Below are 13,325 nucleotides of genomic sequence, written 5' to 3'. Positions count from 1 at the left end.
CGTCTCCGCCGCCGGCGCCTCCCCTGCAGCGCGGCGGCACGCGGGGCGGCTGTGGGCAGCCTGGCCTCGCCCGCCCCTGGGCTGAAGGGGCCTCTCTGAGGTGGAGCGAGCCCCTGAGAACGGGGTGGCTCGGCGGACAAGGCCCTCAGGAGCGGCGCAGACACGGCTAACGGCGTGCCTGACGCCACACGTGCCAGGAGAGAGAGCACAAGTGCAGCAGCTGTTGATTACACAGTATCAGCCTGAGTCTGGGCCCTTGGGCGTGCGTGGTGAGGAGAAAGCAGAGGAGCACGTGTGCTGGGGGAAGGCAACGGAGTAACAATGTGGAGATCTTGGGGAAGGTAGAAGGCACGTGTGAACGCTTGAAAGAGCTGCAGTAGCCGTAAGGAGAACGATGACCCAGCAGCGAAGTGTAGGAGCTGGTGCTCCAGTCAGGCCTCCTGTTCTCAAGGTGCTGGGATTGCTGTGTGGGAAGGGACTCCCTGCCATCTAAATCTCTGTCTCTACCTCTGCTGTTCAGAACCAGTTGCTCCAGTGGAAGAATAAGATACTTTTCTATAGCACAATACTTCCTAGTCCTCTTTTAAGTGGATGTTGATCTGAAACGACATGTAAAGATACATATGCTTTCCAAAAGCTTTTATACTCGTTTTAATTGGCCGCCTGTGTCTATACTTGATGTTTTTGAATCATATTTAGCTATAGTTCATTCTGTGACAACAGGAAACATTCCTTTTTGAGCAAGGTAGCAAATATGGTTTCTGGCACAGTCATGGCTCTTTCATGATGAGAAGAGGGTCTTCTTGCTCTCTGCTAGTTAGGTGTATGGATAAATAATAACATTAAATATTGACCGTACTGCTGATCAGTACAGCGTTTTAAAAAGCTGCTTATTTAACCTTTTCTATAAAACAGTTGGTGAATTATCACTTAGGTTGACATTTGATGATCTACAAATCCAAACCCAAAATTCTGTAACTAATAACTTTATTAAGATGATACAGAAAAGACGGTTTTCACCAGTCAGATTTTCACAGAAATGTAAATATCCAAGAAAATTGCAAACAATAAGATCAGGAATAGGATCCAAATATTTTGGACCTGATTCTACATATGCCCTTGTTGATCTGTAATTGCAGTGAGCAACGTTCTCCTTTTGATTACGCTTGTGTACCCCTGCTGACTTCAGCATGCTCCTGCCTTATGCCATTTCATGTGAGAGAAGCACCAGGTCTTTTTTTATAATTGTGATTGCTTACTATTAAACTACTTACTGTTTAAAAAACAAACATACAAAGTAAATACTGACATCTACTAATAATAATCAAGCTATATGAAACTACTTTCGTTAGTTTTCTCAGGAGGTGAAGTGCTAAGGCTTGGACAACAGGCCAGAGCCAGAGTTGACCTATAGATGAATGCTGTATATTTTATAACTGATAACCATTGTGCTAGTAGGTATTGTACTAAGTTATAACAACCCACTTATGCTGATGTAAAAAGTGCTAAAGCATTTAAATACTGAAGCCTGAACAACAGGCCACAAGCTGAAGCTGCTAACTTAGTATGTAATCATTAACAAAGTATGTAAACTCGCTAGTGAAAGATGCAGCTTAGAATATAATCAGTAGTGAGGACGAAATGCTGAGAGAATGTATCCAACTTCCCTTGTTTAACCTTATTCAAGGCTGAGAACCCAAGTATGTGGCCTTGTTAGAAACTTCCTTGGTTTCATCCCCTGGCCAGGCTTTGGGTGGAATCCAACAGGAGAATGAAACCAGAAATTTTCCGCTCAAAACAAAGGTGCCAGCTATTCTGGCCTGTCGATCTCTGGTATGTAAGGCTGGACCTGCTCATAGCGACTTTGTCAGCCTCACCTATGAGGGACACACCGCATAGGATTTCCCCCTTGCCGGGACAGGCTCTCCAAACCCTCGCTGTAACCGGGGCTCCCCAGCCACTGCGGGGCTGGATGATGGTAACATATGCAAGTGGTGATGGATCTTTCTTAATCTCTGTTCTCTCTCTCATGCAGTAATGACTTGATGCATTACCCTGTATTTTCCTGTTTGTTGCTTTAGGTGCATTATTCTGCCTTTTCTTACTGCATGTCTTATGTATTACACTGTTATATTATTTGGTTATCACCAGTAAAATATGCCTACTCTTTTCACTCTGGTGTCTGAGTTTAATTGGTATCCTTAATCAACAAAACAGGAGGAAAAACATTCCCAGGGAGCAGGAAGAAGTCAGTGAAGCAGTTGGAAACATTAAGAGAACATGTATATCAGGAGTTTGCTGTACACTTCCCTCTGCCAGCTTGTCTATGTGCTCTTTTCCAACAAAATCTGGGAGTAGCAATGGTAATTGCTGTTATTGCTATTGTCCACCATGGACTTGCAACTAACCTTAGATTTTCTGCTTCCATCATGTAGACACAAAGTTATCTTCTTACTACTACCTCCCCTTCATAGCAAAAAAAGTTGACGTTTCCATTTTCTTTTTCAGAGCTCTGTAATTTTTCCTCTTCTTACCTCTTTGTTTTGTTAGTTGCTGCATAGCCAACTTGATCTGCTCTCTTTCATTGGCAAAACTTCTTAAAGTCCTATTTACATACCCGTCTAGAAAACTGCTCTACCTTTTTCCACATCCTCCTTAAATAGACAATGATTTTTCTGAAGTTGTCCAGACTTGACTCCTCCTTAACTCCTTCTGAGGATTCCTTTCGTGGAACATCCCATCAATGTAACAACACGATTATGGGATAATTTAAAGTAATCTTTATATCCAAATCTCCCTTGTTTTCTCCCAAAACCTCCTTATGTGATGTCATTTACATCAGAATTTTGCCCCTCACCACATTCTTTATCTGTGTCACATCCATTATCTCTGTATTTCTCATGGGGAAATTGCCGCAAAGGACAAATCTTAATTTTTGTTTGGAAAGTCTATTTTGATGTAGGGCATATTAATTAATTTGATCAGATCAGTGTTTTATCTTAACTGTTGCAAGAAATTAGAATAGTCAGAGAAATACTGAAGACTTTTTTTTTTAATTACGTTTCTCACTACAGAATTCTGCTGATTTATCTTCAAGCCTTCAGTAGAATCATTAATGATCATTTGCTCAGTCAGAAATTTTGTCAGCATCTTCCTCCTTCTGCTGATTCTTTCTTGTATCTTGTGACGTGCCAGAACTTGAATAATAGATTAATTTATCTCATGTGAACATGTCTAAAGCCGTATCTACAATGAAATATTGTAAAGTTAGGACACTTCAGAGTATTAATAGAAAATGGTATTATGTTAAACAGAACTATATTAAATCACAGTTTGCTGGTGAAGAGAAAGGATTTTAAGTTTGGAAAAAATTAAATACAACTCTTGCAGCAGTAGATGGTGGGAGTATAGTTACACAGCAAAAGAGAAATAATCCAAGGAACCTCAAACACTTGATTCCTGTGCTGTATTTGTCATCTATTCTCTGCAAAACCAACTTTGGACTGTTCATCTCACTTACTGAAACCAGTATTTGTAAATGTATTTGGGGCTTAACTTCTCTCTTGTGATGACACCATACCAAGAAATCATGTTCTTCAACTTAAATGCGTGTTGTTGTGGTTTAGGCCCAGCGAGCAACTAAGCACCACGCAGCCGCTTGCTTACTCTTCCCTGCTGCTGCAGTGAGATGGAGAGGAGAATTAGGGAAAAAAGTAAGACTCATGAGTTGAGATAAGAACACTTTAATAATGCTATAATAGCAATAATAATAAATAATAATAATTGTCATGAAAAGGGATATAACAAAAAGAAAAAGAAAGCAGAAGAAAAAAACCCAAACACAATGCAATTGCTCACCACCCTCTGGTCTGTACTCAGACAGTTCCCAAGCAGCAATTGCCCCTTCTGGCCAACTCCCCCCAGTTTATACTCTGAGCATGACATCCTATGGTATGGACAGTCCCTTTGGCTAGTTTGGGTCAGCTGTCCTGGACATGCTCCCTCCCAACTTCTTGTTCACCTGTTCACAGGCAGACCATGGGAAACTGAAAAATTCTTAACTTAGGGTAAGCGCTACTTAGCGACAACTAAAATGTCCGTGTGTTATCAGCATTTTTCCCACACTAAATCCAAAACACAGCACTATACCAGCTACCAGAAAAAAAATTAACTCTATCCCAGCTGAAACTAGGACACGCATTCAGCTAAATTGTTTCTGACACCATTTATCCTAGTGATAGAGTCAGGGTTCTTCAATAATTTTCTTCTAACATTTTTCTTTGGCATATGACAGATATTTAGAGGTAATTATTTTAGATATTTTTGATAAACAAAGCTCTAATGGGAGGTTTAATAATTTCATATTAATCCAGGGCCATGTTTTCTTCCCCAGGGATTTCGGGTAATAAATGATACTCTGCATAGCAGAAATGTCCAGTCAGCATTTTATGTATATAAAGTCTGTAATGTAGTCTGCTGCTGTATTTGGAGGAAAGCTATCCTGCAAATATGTTCTCAGGCTGATGTCCTAGGAGGTATACAAGGACAGCCAAATTGAGATGGATATTGCATTACATCTGTTCATTCAATCACTGTTGCAAAACTTGATATTTCTTTCATCTAGCTGTGAGAGTCCTATCGCAAATACATAGATCTATGTGACTGAAATTTCTGCACACAGTATGGTTATGCACAGTGTGAATTTTTCCCCCTAAAGAGTTTCTGGTTCTTTTGGTCAATAATTCTGAGCCTGAACCAATCTCTTGTGCTCCCTTTATCTTAGTGATAATTCCAAGGCATACTGATAGATTAAATATCAACATTATCTCCTAATACTGTTATTTTTATGTTCAAATATGCTGGTGAAAGAACAGAATTTTAGCTCTACTCCTTTGTGCTTTAGGTTTGGTGTAACTAGTACTTACGGCGCTGTTTAAGCTTATAATGAGTGGCAACAAGTCCCTCAGTGCCTGACAGTCAGGCTGGTATTGCTGGAGTTTATTGGACATTTGTCACTCTCCACCTGAGTACATACAATTCTCGTCTGTGGAGCTATGAGGAAAACAGAGTGGAGCCTGTAGGCTTTTTTCAAGGCTAAGTCTCTTAAATCTCCTTTTAGCCTTCCTAAAGCTTCCCATCCTACACCATTCTGCAGCACGTCGATGTTCCCTCTGTGTTCTTGTAGCATTCTTTCACCTTGGATACCTGGCCAGACCTCCAGAGTTAATCAGTGCATAATTGGTTAAGATCAGCTAAGTAGATTTAGTGGGCTTAAGAATACAATTCTCATTGCTAAACAGTATCCATCAATAGTCCTGTTAAATAGTATCCCAATCACAACGTAGATTGTTTTGCATAGAAGTGAATAAAAAAATCCCGATGCATTGTTTTAAATCATATTCAGTGAACGAAGCAAGCCTAGTATTTCTGCCTTGCAGTTTATCCAAAGGCTTGTGTAAAAGTCTCTCCTTAAAACTTAAGTGCTGTGTAAATAACTGACTCTAGTATGTATGAAAAATAAGAGGAATTGATTTATCTGTGCATTATATAGGACAAGGTTAAATCCAGTGCAAGATTCTGTTTACAGGAGATGGCAGATCATTCTGGTGAGCAGTCACACGACTATATGTAAGCTGATATTTAGATCTTTTGTCTCTGCATATGTGTGTGTATATATATATATATATTCTGTTGAAATACTGCTTGATGGTCTGTCTACTGCAGTTCCTGTTCAGTCCATGGCATAGCATCTCTTTTTTGAAATCCGTCTACCAAGAGGTGTTTTTGTGACTGCAGGACTTGGGTCAGCAAGATTCACAACTCAGCACAGTTAACTTTCAAATGTTTGTCAGGTTTTGTGCTTCTGAGTGTGTCACAGCAAGTCAGTTTTTCTTTGTACCTTCTTAAGAACTGTATCCCGCCATTAGGTCTTACCTCTGGAAGTCAGTGCATGTATTTCTGCTGGGAGTTGGATTACTAGCTTTCCAGACATGCTGTGAAACTTCTTGCCTTGATTTTTGGAAGAGGTGAATTTCAGAGTGTGGTTATGGCTTTGTATCACATTACGTAAATTTTTGTTTCTTGGCATGCATTGCATAACCAATACTGAGGTTTGGGGTAAAAGTTCAATCACTTCATTGTTCAGAGTAATGTGATGTTAGGATAACTTGAAAATGCTGTCACACAGGTGGTTGAATGCCACAGGACACCCTGAAGTTTCCTGTGTTACAGAGATGCCCGACTGGTTCTGCATAGTCACTGTGGATCCATCACAAATTACCAGCTTTGGCAGCGTCCTGAGGCTCCCTCCACAAAGAGCCACTCAGGTGGATCTGCTCTGAATTTTCTCAATGCTTAAGATTCCTCATAAGCTGGACGGCAATGAAGTGTTGTGCATGGATATTTGAGTGCATCTGTCTAGCACCAGCTTGGCTCAAGAAAGACCTTCCTCAGTGGGAGCTTGCTGAATCTAACGTAGGTCCATGGAGTTAAAGGTGCTGGTGTTGCACTTCTGAGTTTTCCTGGTTTATGTACTGTGGTCCAGATTTACAATGAATGGACCTGGCTTGGGACAGTGGAGCTTATGTTTTATGTTCTAGATCATATAAAAATAGTTGAACTGCTTCCATATCTGAACTGACACCATTAGTAGTTTAATCTTGTTTGTGCAGCACTGCACCTGTGCCAATAAACTTTGTATTAATAACCTCAGAGCTATACAGAGTGTGTCCATGGCACAATTAATGTGAAACTGAAATAACCCTCTACAGCCAGTTAAATGATGGCTGTGGAGTATGGGACACAGTGCAAGAAAGGAGCTGACATGAATATTAGACTGGATCACCTGTGCTTTGCCCACATGTCAAAGTTCTCAAACATCTAAACAGCTGGGTTTTTTTTTTCTTTTAAATTAAGTAAGCACAAATTATTTTCTTTGCCTCTGAAACCAAATTTCCTCTACTTCATTACAGTGCCCTGAGGTCCAGCTTGGGCAAATAGAGTTCATCATAATGAATGCATCTGTTTTTTACAGGAAGAAGAGTGAAATGTTTTCAATAAACATATCTAAGGATTTATTCAGGATACTTCTAAATAGTTTCTTTGGCAGTGTTTGGCCAGTGGAGAATTTGCAATGTTATGACGTAGTGTGAAGATCTTGCTGCCGTTTGGCTCGAATAACATTTGTAATTTGATCAGTTTTTACGGCTCCAAAGCAAAACAGTAAATAGTGAGTCCTCTGGAGCTGAGACCATTTCTAGTTCTGTGTTTATCACCTGACGTGGTGAGGACTGATTCAAACCAGAGCCTCTGCACTAACACAGTAACAACAGCAACTGCAGTGTCTGCGGGGCATGACTGAGTTTTGTACGGTGAAGGTATGAGAGATCTGAAGCTAAACTGATTGATCTTTGTTGTGTATTTCAGAATACACAGTACGTATTCAGGTACGAGGGACAGATATGAGTTGTGTGTCTAGGTACGAGGGACAGATATGAGTTGTGTGTCTAGGTAAAAATACAAGGTTGACAACACCTCTATACCACTGAGTGAGCAGAACACGCAAAGTTCAACCATGCTGCCGCAGTTATGTCTGAGAACCAAATGATAGTCATCCAGTTTGGAAGGAGAGAAGATGACTTTCTAATGATCCAGCTCTCTGTGTTCACTCTAGCAAGCTGAAGGTTATATTTCTCTTCTTTTGATTTCTGCCTACCTGGGAAGAAAAGAAAAAAAACCTAGAAACCGCTAGAAACACTGACTGCTCAGAATTTCTGCTTTCACAGTGTAGACAGCATGAAAGATTATACATATTTAGTGATTGCCCAGTTTCTGTAATATTCATGCTGATTTTGCAGGAGAATACCTGAAGCAAAACAAGGTAAATTAACACATTTGTAAAAAGCAGTAGAGAGGCAGACACTCAGCATTTTGTTACAACTCATCAGTTACAGTTTCACAGCTTATGACATCAACCAGTGTCCTCAGACGAACTTCAGCCTTGAACTGTCTTTGCTCGGACACTTGCTACTTAGGCTTGATCCTGTAACATGCAGTGCTTCTCCAGTGAGCACCCTGAGGTGCCACTGACTTCAGTACGCTCAGGATCTTGTATACTGTTTCTTTAAAGAGAGAAAAAAAGGAATAATTTATTTATGCTCTTTGAAAGTATGGTATGGAGGGCAAACTGTACTGAAGAGACAGTTTTCTGGCAAAGAATATCACAAGGTTACAAAATTTGTCGCACTACAAGTTTAAAGAAACGTGTGATTTTTTAACTTTGCACCCTTTCTAAAAGGGAACTGGGAGGTTTATCAGGCAAAGACCTTGCTCCTGCTGTTCCTGAGGAGTGTGAATATTTAGATCATAAAGGGATCAGGACAGAGACCCAAGCATTGCCTGTTTTCATATCAGTTCATCACAGATTAGAATTTGACTTGGACACAAATTATGACCTTTTCAGTCAGTCAGCAAAGGTATTTGTAGCTGTGTCTGGAGCTGTGATACTGCATAGGATGCAGGACTGTTGTTCTACTAAGTCATCCTAGCTGTAGGTGAAAAAATTCAGCACATAGATGCAGGATCATTTCTGCTCACTCAGTGCTGGTGCATGCAAGCTGCTGCTGGACTGTGCTGTGGCTTGTGCTTCTCCTGTGCAGAGGTGGAAATAGAATTGTATAGGAGAACACCTTTGAAACCAGGGAAATCCTCATGGAAATCTATATTTATGTTTGGTCTTTGTTGCTTCTTAAGGTAATGATGAAGGTAAAAGAATTGAATTGAGAATATTAACCCAACAACATAACCAGCAAAAACTACTTCAGGTGCTTAAATTTAGGATTTTAGCAGTTTATTGACTTGAGGATTAAAATTGGCACGTTTGGTGAATAATTGCAGAAATGATGAAATAGCATGTGTGTACACTCATTTACAGAGCTGGAGATCTTTCTTTTTGATGTCTCAAACAGAAAAGATCTCTTAAAAAGAAGTGTTGTTTTTTGTGTTTTGTGTTTTTTTGGTTTTGTTTTTGGTTTTGTTGTTTTTTTTTTTTTAAGTGGTCTTCCACAATATTTGCACTGTGTGCAGAGCGTTGAGCTTCCCAAGATCTCTGTGGACAGATTTATATGAAATGCAGAATCACTGGAGCAGCAGGCACCCTCCTAGAGCAGTGCTCCACAATCCTTACAGTGTAGATGAGATGTAGGTCTCTTCTGCTCTCTTTCAGACCCAATCCATCTCCAATTCTCTCCAGAGTACACAACCCTCAGTAGGCTGGCACTCAACCTAGGCTCGCCCATTGCCAGCTGGTCAGGGAGCTGCGCTGGAGGGCACAGACTGGGAGCGTCCACATGGCCCCTCTCTGTGGCGCTGCTGTTTAAACACGTGGGCAGTTTTCTGCTCTCACTCTTCACATGGAAAAAAATTGCAGATGCATTTTGCAAAGAGCTTAATCCCATTAATGTGCATGAAGCATGGCCTAGAAACACTCTCTGGTTGTAAGCAGAGGGATGTTGTCTGTGGATGCTGCTGGGCTAAAGAGAGGCAGGCACCAAAGCAGTCAGGCTGTAGTCATGCACAGAAGCAAACTGATAGGAACCAAGAAGGTCTTTGGGCTAAACAAATAGGTGCCTACTAATCATACAGAGTTTTCTATGAATGGTACGTTTGGATTTAGGTTTTTTTGTTTGTTTGATTGTTTGTTTGTTGGTGTGGTTTTTGTGTTTTTTTTTTTTTTTTCTATTGAATTCTACTTTACTCACCTTTGTCCTGATTTTAATTTAGTGCTTTGTAATTAAGCATGAAATGAAAACTGGAGATTGGAGCCTACTGTGGCAGGAGAAGAGGAGACAGGGATGAACTTTATGCATCAATTTCAATATGAAACTAATAAAAGTGTTGGAAACAAACAAGATAAGGTTTTATTTGAGCTTCTCTTTTTACTAAGAAACTGTTTAAAGCCTATAGGTATTAATGAGATGTGTTAGTTCTAGCTACTCAGTCTTTGTTACTTGTTAAGTCAGAAAATTCCCCAACTGGTTGCTCAGATAATGCAGTACTGTTGCTCAGATAATGCAGGCTGTTGGGAACCCAGGAAATGGTGATCCTGTCATCACAGCCAGAGATTATGGAAGACCCTGAATGTTATACCAACAATGAAGGAAAGTGGCTAACGTGGTATGTGAATCAGCTGTTCCTCTTTTACTGTGCACAGACAGTAACCTCTTCATGAAGATAGCTGACTCTTCTTGATAACTGACTCTCTTCTTCAAGTGAGCCTGTTGAAAGACCCACCAGAGTAGGGAATGTAGATTGCAACTTCAGGAGTCCCCCTTGAAAGACACTACAACCAATGTAAATACCTTTGAGCAATTGCTGTAGTCAGTGTTTCCTCTGGTTGTCGACTACAGGTAAGAGTAATTCAGAACAGTTCTGGTTCAGGAGGTGAGCTCATGATGGTGGCATGAGTCTGTATAAGCAACACATACTGAAATATTTCTCCATATAGGTACTTCCATATACTTTTTGAGAAATATTTTAAAGTCTGTAAATTTGTCATAAGGAGCTAAGAACTTCCAATACTCCTGTGAATACTTCTGTGAATGCTACTGTGATTTATTAATGTATAAAAGACTATGTTATATTTTATCTTCTGTGAAATTTCTGATCTTCAGCTGGGTTATCTAGAAAATCATAGTGAATTGTTGCATAGATTTAGTACTCTTCATTATAAATGCCTAGAGAAGACTTGGTGTTCACTTAACATTTTCTGAGCAACACCTAGCAGTTAACATAGAATCAGCACAACTGAAGTGCTTTAACCTTCTACAGCTCAGGTACATGCAGCTCTGCCTGGCACTTAGTGGCAATCATGCAAGTACAGATGCTTGAATATTTAAGGGCACTGCTGGAGCATAAACTTTTACTCTTTTACTTGTTCTCTACCTACTGATTCCATACAGATTAGCTGTGTGAATAGAGAACTTTAAGAAGAATCAAATGAAAATACTTGAGCCTTGTTTCATTCTCTGTTACACTGATATAAGATAGACATAAATATATTGAAATAAGTAGTAATTACAGCTGTATAAAACAAGTGTAATAATTATAGAATTAGGCAAATTTAAGATTAAATTGTCCCCTCTCTAAGTAAAATGGATTATCATATGTGAACTCTGATTCAACAAAGACAAAATTAGCACAACAGTTCAAAATGTCTTTTTTTCTGATCCATGTCCAGTTTGGTTAAATCATAGCAATTAGATCATTCAAAGATTAATAAAGACCTATGCTGTTAACAAAATTCTTTTAACATATTGGATAAAACCAGATTTTTGAATAATGAATAAAACTGCTGTATGACATTAGTGTGAATGTATATCAGATCAGTATCAAGCCTGTTGCATTTAATCTGATTAATCTCACAAGGACTGGGTTTCTCAGTACCAAAACCACCATCAGGAGCAATAGTAGATTCTTATATTCTCTGGACTAGCCAATGGACAAGATAAAAGATATTATTTTATTAAATGGACTGCATTTTTAGTTTACAAGTATCAGTCACTCATGCCAGTATCAGAAGATCTTGCATTAGAGAATGAAATTAAAAGTGTCCACATCATGATATTGTCATGTACAAATTGTTGGAAGGCTTTGCTAAATCCATTGATGAAGTTAGGTTTTGAAAACATATCTTTCTTTATTGGAAGGTTGATTACATACATTCCTTAGCAAATGCCTTTTTATGTACCTCACACAGATTTTTTTTTTAATAGCTTATTTCTTCAAGAACTGAAATTTTACATTTTTCTGTCTCCAGTGGTAGCCAGATCAGAAGCCCAAAGAGATTTGAGATGAGAAAAATTTATGCTCTAGGTTTTTGCATTTTTATTATCTTATAGAACCTTACAAATTTTTTTAAAGTAAGAATATTAATCCAGCATTCTGAATAAATTTCCCACCTCTTGAGCTTAATTGGAACAAAGGTCATCAGGTTATTTTTCACATGTAGTCAAACACTGCTATGTAGTTTTGAAAAGTCACTTCAATTCAGGGAGAATTTCTAAATATATGAGAAATTTTGGTCAATAAGATGGTAATCAAAAATAATATGTTTTGTACTTCTGTATCAGTCTACCCTCCTAAGATCTTAGAGCCTTTTGAACACTGAAGGACTGAAGCCTATAAAATATATCAAGTAGGTAACTTAATTATTTTCATTTAATAAATTGGGAAATTAAGGCATACAAATTTGTAACCATTTTTTAAGTGTCCACTGGGGATTTTTGGGGGCAAAGGCTTTGGCTCTGGGTTCAAAACAGTTTACAGCATTTAATTGTGTTTAACCCTTGAATTTTCAAATCCATATAGTCATCTGGAAGAGGTAGCATTTTTTCTTGTGCCTTCATTACAGTGTGTACCTCATTCTTTGATCACTCCACTTTGTTTGTGTTCCTCCATGACCTGTATTGTAGCTCAGAGGAGCCCTCCATGCAGCAGCTTGCTGCCAGAGCCCATTGGCATGGACACTGCATTTTGCTGTTGTTTGCTATTGTTTCTTCTGAAGTTTTTTGGCTGTTTTTTTTTTGCTATCCTTACTCCTGTTCTTTATCCAGTTTAAATGTAGGGCTTTACCTTTTGCTTTTTGCTTCTTCCTTCTCCACAAACAAAGGTAGATGTCCCCAGCTTCATCCTCCTATAGAAGAAAGACATGGGGTCTAGAAATGACATTGTTCATGTGAGGCTGTGCTGAACGAGGCAGGTCAAGTTCTACTGCCAGGAGGATTTTCTAGCAGTAGTGTTGGAAGGTGATGCTTATTAGCAGCATATTGGTTCAAGATTTAAGGCAGTAAGTCTATGGTCAAAGGCTTGTCAAAAATGTTCTTAAGATGATCAAGATGAAAGCTTTGGCTAAGAGCTCATCATGGTGCCACATGTAGCTTGGCCTTCATATAAGGCCTGTCATGGTAGAGGATACCTGGGACACTGGCTTGTTGTTCCCATTCAAGGTAAAGAACAGTGATCTAGGTGAAGTCCATCCAATGGAATCAGTAAACAGCTTCCTTCCTCTGTCACCACCATCCACGACCAGCCATAGTTCTTGACGACCCATAAGCCTAACATTGATGATTACTTTGCTTTGTATAGTTGCCTCAACCCTAAGAGAAGGGAGATCAGGCTGTGAGTGCAACAGACTGTGAATGCAAGCATTTTCCAAAGCTGTCCCAGCCATTCTCTGTTGTGGACCACCTACAGACAGTAGAGCATACTGGGTTTGTTAAACACGAGTTTCCTTTGTTTGGCATCAACTGGAGAGCACTTCTGTGCAG

Source organism: Athene cunicularia, assembly GCF_003259725.1.
Source record: "Athene cunicularia isolate RWA chromosome 1 unlocalized genomic scaffold, athCun1 chr1_part2, whole genome shotgun sequence".
In the NCBI taxonomy this organism is placed as follows: Eukaryota; Metazoa; Chordata; class Aves; order Strigiformes; family Strigidae; genus Athene; species Athene cunicularia.
The sequence above is the reverse complement of the archived record's forward strand: the minus strand, read 5'-3'. Positions refer to the sequence as shown.